Source organism: Camellia sinensis, chromosome 1 (assembly GCF_055761805.1).
Source record: "Camellia sinensis isolate YWXY chromosome 1, ASM5576180v1, whole genome shotgun sequence".
Classification (NCBI taxonomy): Eukaryota; Viridiplantae; Streptophyta; class Magnoliopsida; order Ericales; family Theaceae; genus Camellia; species Camellia sinensis.
In genome coordinates, this window is record NC_138961.1 from 209,261,377 (window position 1) to 209,270,058 (window position 8,682).

The 8,682-nt window shown below is 30.4% G+C and overlaps 1 long non-coding RNA gene across 1 annotated transcript; it reads left to right on the top strand.

Annotated features, from left to right (window-relative positions):
* The first annotated feature begins 212 nt into the window (after positions 1-212).
* Positions 213-3,383, top strand: LOC145790573 (uncharacterized). The gene is made up of 3 exons (XR_014329398.1): positions 213-812; positions 1,029-2,939; positions 3,032-3,383. It is a non-coding gene; the product is annotated as an uncharacterized LOC145790573 (long non-coding RNA).
* Positions 3,384-8,682: the final 5,299 nt, after the last annotated feature.

Sequence of the window (8,682 nt, forward strand, 5' to 3'; positions counted from 1 at the left end):
CAGACATGCATAGCTCTGCTCTCTCGCTCTTCCGCTCGCCATTGTCGTCTGAAGATCTCCATCGGTATGAATCACTCTTTCAATCTCGCTCTCTTTCTCTGTCCCTCAATCTCCCTCTCAATCTCTATCTCTCTGTCTCGCTGTCTCTCTCTCTCTCTCGTTTTCTTGAGTTCTCAAGCTTGTAATATACTTGTCAATTTGTTGAATTTCAGGTGATTTCATTGCAAATCAGGTGATTTCATCGGTGTCTTGTAAGAATAGAAGTAAATTTGCAATCCTCAACCTCCTCTATCGCCTCTGCTTCTCTCTATCTGACTTAGGAAATCTAGGTTTTCAATTATTTGCAATTCTTTTCTCATATGAAATGTTTCTATCTATTTTCAATCTCTATCTTGATTTGAGAACTTGTTTAGCTCCTTATGTGATCAAATTGATCATAAACGTTTGTTTTTCCTCAAGTGAGACTTGAATCTCAGTTTGTTTATTGTGAAAATGTTATAAAACGAGAGCAAAAAAATGTATTTTTATTGTTTTTTTTTTCCATTTTTTAGAGCCAAAAAAATACTATAACCAGATTCAGAAATTATTTTTTTCTTTTCTGTTCTTTTTTCCATTTAGTTTAGGAATACTGAATAAAACTGACAATTTTCCCATTCTTCTATCAATGTTATAGCGATATAGATACACATTATTTATATAATGCTTCTATCAATTTTCCATTGTTTAAAATGCTTGAGGACAGTAAGAAGCTTAAACAGAAGCAACGTGAGAGGATGCAGCCAAAGATGGGAAAAATGGATATTGATTATCAGGTTTATCTCAAATCTTGATTTATACTATCTTAAGAATTTGCAATCTTTCTTTTTTACTCTTGAAATTGAAGGTACAATTTGTTATATATATATATATATATTAAAACCAATGAAAATAAAAAATATAATTTATTGTTAATATTTTTTTTATTTTTTATAATCCTACTCTTTTGCAGTATTGTGACATGCCCCTATGCCTATGGTTTCTGGTTGCAGGTTCTTCATGATGCATTTTTTAAATATCAAACTAAGCCTAAGCTGACTGCACATGGTGATCTGTATCATGAAGGAAAGGAGTTTGAGGTATGAATAGTATTTATTACATCAATAAACAGACAAATGTATGTACAGTTTTGATGTTCTTCAAGCATACTTGATGTTCTTAGTTTTCCCCTTTATATAATTTTGAGCATTCCCTTTGAAGGGCAATTAAACTTTTGTGTTTTTTTAACAAAGCAATTAAACTTGTATTGATGTTTGCTTTTTTGATGTTCTTCAAGCATACTTGGTGTTCTGAGTTTTCTCCTTTATATAATTTTGAGTATTCCCTTTAAAGGGAAATTAAATCTTTGATATATTTCTTGTTCTTTGAGTATCCTTCCTTTCTCCTATATAGATATATGTATGACCACTGCAATGTAGTAGGCCTTGTAGGCATCACATCTTCTCCAACTCAGACAAGGATATCAGTGTGGTGAGTTTCCAATGATGTACATCTTCAAGATTGGTCATTGGGGCTATAGGCTAGCCTTATCAGGGACACATAAATCACCAAGTTTGACAGCTTGGCAACTTGCGTGCTTGACACCGTAGTTTTGAGCCATGCTGCCAATGAACGAGCACATAGCATCGCAGCTGGGGCATGGGATGGAGCATCTCGAGGTGTGGCCCAAAGAACAGTTTGGCTAAGCCAATGATTCTCTATTTGACCATGCCATCTCCACTTGGTGGCAACGTGGCTCAACATCTCTGAGCTTTGCCAAATGATTTTTCGCTAGGGCATGATCCCCCGCAGCCACCCCCCCATTTCTCGTTTTTCTTTATCCAATAGATTATCTCCTACATATAAAGGTATCTCCATCAAAGTTGAGGCTTTGATTTTTTAGATGACACTCCTGAAAGGCTTGCGCATCACAATTTGAGGTGTGCGCTTTTGGTGCACCTTGTATATGGAAGGCTTTTCTTGGACTGTTATTAAACTTAGTCTAATACATGGTTTGAAGTTTGAACATAAAAAGATCCTCTTTTGTGACTATAGTCTGGTATATGGTTTGAACATAAAAACATGTATTTGGTAAAAACAAAAAATCTTTAATCCCCACCTTTGAGCTGTCACAGTGTAATGTAAGTGTTGATGTGTGCATGGTTGCAGTTTAACTGTTCGATAAATTTTCCCATTGAATATTGGTTTTTGGTACCCATAAATGTTTTTGAGCTCTGAGAAATCATTGCTTTCTAATTGTTACAACTAAAACCAGTAACACCAGAGCTGTATGTCCCAACTTAACTAGTTTTTTTTTTTTTAATCATCTTTTAGTTTTCGAAAAAGTGTCCATACATTCAATAGAAGGGAAGTTACATCCCTGATGCTGATACTGGAAATGATTGATTACATACCAAAGGTTTCAAATATCAGAAGAGGTAAAGTAGAAACAGCTATGGTTCTAGTTAAACATTAATTTAGCTCATTTAGTCAAGTCTTCAGTTGCAAGCTTATGTGCATACAGCTTCCACAAGTCTGCTACAGACAAATTTAATGAAGAATTTTTAGACATTGGATATGTATTATGAAAACATATTTGGAAGAATTACAGTATGTTTGGAATTTATTTTACTTGAAGCCAAAACTGGGTCGAGCAATAACACATTGCGGCTTGAAATGTCAGCTGGTAGCTTCTCATAGATTAACTGCAGCAATGTCACAGGTATAAAATCTTACAGAAGCAGTTGAGAGAGAGAGAGAGAGAGATCTTAAAAGCATCTTTGTAGAATTTGCATATGCATCTTGGAGAAGATAGAGCTAGCACTCGTGAATGAATACATGGTTTGGTTACTACTGCAGAATTATGTTAAATTGATGAATTTTACGAATTTGCATATGCATCTGGGAGTACGAGCTTGAGAGAGGTACAATACTTACAAATTGACGAATTTTACGTTTCATCAATTTGTATATATACGTATGGAAATTATTAACACATTATACTAACATATTGTAGGTGTCAAATGCATCTAGTGGGCAACAAGCTTCAAAAGAAAATGAATAAGTATGCCACTCTGCTCTTCAAAAGGAAATTATTGACACATTATACTAACCTATTTCTCTGCTTTTAATGAATGTTTGTTTATATATGGAGTGGGGTCCTTAGAGCTTGCTGGTAATCTTCCCTTAGTTTAATGCAAATACCATAAGTCCTTTGCTGTTGATCAATTCTTTTTCCCAGAAGAATAAATAAAATTAAAAAAAAAACTATCCACCAAGTATTTATGAATTTAGTCAAATTGATGGGCCGTTCCATATGTATTTGGATCTTGAAAGCTTAGTTTAATTAAATGGTAGAAATTTATGATGAACAGGCTTTGCTATTGATAGTTGAATTGTTGTTGAATATTTACTTCAAAGTTGCAAGCCTTTGAAAAATACCAGTGGATGATGGCTTTGAATTCTCTCTAACACACACACATGGTTGAAATTGTCACCATTCGCTTCAGATGAAGTGAGTTAGAAAGAAGCATGTTAGTGTTGGTCATTATAGTTATGTTGGATGATGTGGGCTTTCATATAATTATTGTAAGCATCGGAATTAGTGGAATGTTGGACCTATGGGCTTCTTTTTTTCTGAATTAAGAAATATACATAAACCATAACCTTCCTATGGCAGATTGTTAGTTGCATTGATGGTGCTTATTATTTCCGACACATGGGCAACTCTTTTGATAAAAGGTTTCCAAAATTCTTCATTGCTAATTCTTGAATTACATAGTGAAGTCAGGAGTGAACTTCTAAATAGTGAAGTCAAATTTCTTCTTGTTGTTTTGGTATTAATCTATGCTAGGACAAAGATTATGTTAATCATGTTCATTTTTCAAATTCTTTGGTTTATTCATTAATCTGATTGGATTGGGTGACCATTTTCTTATCTATTTATTTGTGCAAATTACGAATTGGCATCTATATTTTTATACTTTACTTCAAGCAAAAGAATTTAGAGAATGAACCTTTTTTTTTTTCTCTTGACAATTTCTTTTCAAATAGTTTTATTTTTATTATTTCAAGTTAAACTGCATTAAATTTTCAAGTCACGTGTATATGTTTTTGCTGGTTTTGTTGAGGGAGTAGTTGATATAATCGAGCGGCTGATGTTTGGGAGCCAAACTGAGATTATGTTGCTCTTTCTTTTCTTTTCTTTTCTTTTTTTTTTCTTTTTCTTTCTTCTTTTTTTTTTTTTTTTTTTGAGGACTTGAATCTTTTAGCACAATATATTTTAAGAATGGTTGATGGATATTTCTTTTGCATGTATGAAAGTTTATATTTTGTTTGCACACTTATATGTGAATGTATTTCTATTATGAGTTTAAATTAATTTGTTAATTTTGTTATTTTTTATTAAAAAAAATTGTTAGGTGTTTGCAATTGATTTTTTTGTTGTAATAAACGTATATATGATTTTATTATAAAAATAATTATTTGCGACGGTAAAAAAGAAGTCGCTAAAAGTGTTTTTGAATTTTTTTTTTTTTGTTGCGACGACAAAATAGCTGTTGTAAAAAGTAGGTTAGGCAGTCGCAAATAGTTTGCGACTGTTATTTTGCGGTCGCAAAAAGTATTTGCCACCCCCACATTCGCGACCCTCATTTGCCGTCGCATGGGCCGTCGCAAAAAGTCTTTTGCGACTGTTTTTTTATTATTTGCGACGGCTTGTAGCGGTCGCAAAAAGTACTTTTTTTAGTAGTGTATATAATATGAACGTAAGTAAAAATATTTTGAAATAGATAAAAAAAAAAGTGTTAAAATATAAATTTTTTTAATATTATGTGCTTTTTAATAGGAAAATTTACCCATAAATCTCATATGGGGTAATATTGATCCATTTAGTCTTAAGAATTTTCTCATAAATCAATTAGTTATTTTTGTTTTGAAAAGTTGTATTTATTTGATTTTCATTTGAGTTTAAGTGAATACCCTTTGGTGATTTGTTTTTCCAATTTGTTAATTCATTTTTGGGATGGGAATAGAAATGTGAGGTGTGGAACAGTGTTTTTGGGGGAATTGGTGACTGAAGTATTGGTTGTCGAACGTAGAAATCTACATTTCTACTAGTATGGTTTTTTAATATTATATTGGAATGTTACGTTAAAGTATTACGTTTTGTGTTACATTAATTAGAATGTTACATTTAAAAAAAATCTACTAAGGAGTGTTTTTGCAATATTGCGTTGTTACGTTTGAGAAAAATATATTAATGAGTTTTTTAGTGTGTTACATGTCAGTGTTACGTTTGGAGAAAGTACAAGAGTTTTTGTGCTATATTGATTGAAGTATTATGTTTGAGAAAAGTAAACTAAGGTTTTTTTTAATGTTACGTTATTATTTTTAAGAGCAGTACACTAAGAAATTTTTTATTGTATTATACTGCAATGTTACGTTTAGGATAAGTACATTAAGAAGTTTTTTTAGAATGTTGCGTTGTTACGTTTGATAAACGTACATTAATGAGTTTTTTAGTGTTATATTGAAGTATTATGTTTGGAAAAAGTATATTAAATTTTTTATTTATTTTTTTTTTGAAGTGTTACATTTAGTAATTTCAACATTATAAGGAAACCTACATTTATTCCTTAACACATAACACATGCACGTTTATACTTAGCTCTTTATGTAATTCATACTAAAATGAGGTTTTTCGGTCTAAAAAAAAAAAAAGACCAAACAATTCATAATAAGATTACTATTTGAGATTTATTAATGGTTTACCATTTTTAATAATAGTCATTTAGACTGTCATTAGTTTTTTTTTTTTTTTTTTTTTTTTTTAAATGAACATTTGGAATTGAATACATTCCTCATTTCAACATCTGCCTAAGGTATTAATGTCATTATCACACAAATGGTTATCTTGTTCGGTTTTCAAATTCAAAATTTATTTTTGAATATTTTTTCATAATTTTTTTTTTTAATTTTAGTTTTTTTTCATACTTTTTTTCAATTTTTTTTAATGTTTAAATGCACCTATTTTTTTTTTGAAGAAAATTGAAATAAAAAATTCTAAAAATAAAACATTTTTATATTTTTCATAAATATTTTATTTTTAAATATATCTAAATTAGACATATTAAAAAATAATAAAAAATGAATAGATGAAGATATGAAAAACAAGTACTAAGCTTGGGATAAATAAGTCATAGTTATTGGAATTCCTTTTATATATAAACTCTCTCAAATCTTCGTAGAATGAGATCCACTTACAGCTGGTCTGGGATGTGAGTTAATTTTTTAGTTTTTTTAATTTTTTGATTATTTTAATTTAGAATTAAAAAGTTTTCTTTGGAATAGATTTTTTTTTATTTTTTTTTTGATTTTTGTGAGAGAAAAAATAAAATAATTATGAGTTGAATGTGACAATTTATCTTATTTGATTAAAATAGATTATTTTATCTTACGCGACTATTTTAGCCCCAATGAGGCATCCCAAACAAGCTCTCATATGTATATTTAATTTAAATTAAAAAATAAAAAAAAAATAATATCATACACTTTCTTGTCAATCACATACTTTTAGGACTTAGTAAGAAATTTATGAAATCCGTAATTTGATCTGGTCTAGTTCAATCCAGTAGGTTTGAATTGATTTTTTGAATCTATGGTTTGGTTCCGAATTGAAAAATTAAAAATCTGTAGTCCACGAATCGGTTCCGGATTGAACCCCACAGTTCCAGATTGAAACCGATCCAGACTGTATACAAATAACCTATATTTGTATTATACACCCTCCCGCGTAGTATCTTCTCCTATTTCATATAAAACCTAAATCCGCATAGTATCTTCTTTTATTACTTTTGTTTGTTGGTTTTAAGTTTTAATTTATAATGGTCTAAATGCTTATAGTGGATCTAGTTTTCTTATAATTGTTTAAATTCTAGAACGATATGACGTAATTATGGAAATATATATTGTTATTTTGAAACTAATATAATATTATGTTTATGTTTTTATGAAATTAAAATGTTCTATATTTTTTTTATTATTTAATTATGTGAATCCGTAATCCTCACCGTTCAAATCCGTATTTAAATAGATTAGCTCGAATAAGTTTCATGATTTAAACAGATTAAATTAACTCCAATTTTTCAAAAACTATAAATAACAAATTAATTCTAATTTTATTCCAATCCAAATCAATTCGAATCATGCACACTCCTACGTAATTTCAAACCTTCTTCCTCTCTCACACGCACAAGGTATGCTAACTTGTTCTCCCCCATTTGCACACCACGACGTTGACTTTTTAATCAAAATAATAAAAAAAAATCAAAACACATAATTACATATTTTTTTTAAAAATAAAATAGCTAACCTTTTTTTTAATTGAAAAAAAAGATACTCTAAGGTGTCATCACGACATTCATGAGCCCAAGCTCCGAGGCAACCGATTGTCGACCTAATTTGACCCAACCCATAAAAAGGGACCCACCACTAAAGTACCAGCAGAGTTTAACCATACACCACAAATGAGCCTAGATTTCAATCAAATTATAGGGCGAGCTCTTCGAAGAGAGTCGGCTACAAAGCAACCATTTTTCGTCCCTTCTAGAATTCGAACTTAGGTCACGTTTGTGAAAAAAGATCCCTTCTGCACTAGGCCACCACCCCCAGTGGTAAATTTACCTAAAACAGTCATTTTCCAAACATCCTCTCATCACTTTAGCAAATATGGGAAATTACCTGTCAGTGGAAGCAGCAGATGTAAACCACAAATCACTAGGTAATATTGGGTAACGTTTACGTTTTTAGTTTATATTTATAAAAAATTTATAAATTAGTTTTTGTTTATTTTTAAAAAAACATAAATTACAAATGTGTTTGCTTTGAACAAAATATTTCAAAAATTTTTAAAATATAAACTAAAAAATATGTTTGCTCAAACCTAAAATATTTATATTTATTTTTTATTATTTATGACAATGGAATCATACACATTATAATTGAAATATATATATATATATATATATTTGAAAAAAAATAATTGAAAAAAAATTAATTGGAAAAAAAAAATTTATTAGTCAAATTTTTAAATTTATATTCAAAAGCCAGAATAAACTCATTTTTTGAGTTTACGTTTTTTTATCAAATTTATAAACTGAGACAATCATTTAAAGGAAAATCTTTCGTAGCTCGAATCTCTCTACCCTGAATGGCTTGACTGTCCAAAACGACGTCATTTTTTATAGGATTTTATTTTTATTTTTTTTTTCTATGTCTGAAACAGAGAGCAGAGAGAGAAGAGAGGAGAGAAGAAAAGGAAGAGAAATAGAAAGAGATGAGAGAGAAGAGAGAGTAAGAGAGAATAGAGAGAGAGAGGGTCGATCGCCGCCTCCGATCTTCGATTCTTCTCCACCGCCGGGCCTCCGATCTCTGATCTCTGCCTTCGATCTGTGTATGATGATGATGTGTTGAAATTTTTTCAAATTTTTACATTTTTTTTTAGTTGATTTCTATGGGGGGATTTGTTTTTTAGTTGATCTTTATGTGTGATGATGATGATGTGTTTGGTTGATGATGATGATGCTCTCTCTCTTTCTCTGCTATGTTGATGATGATATGTTAGGTGTGTTGGGTGGGTTTGATTTTTGGTTGACGATGATCTCTCTG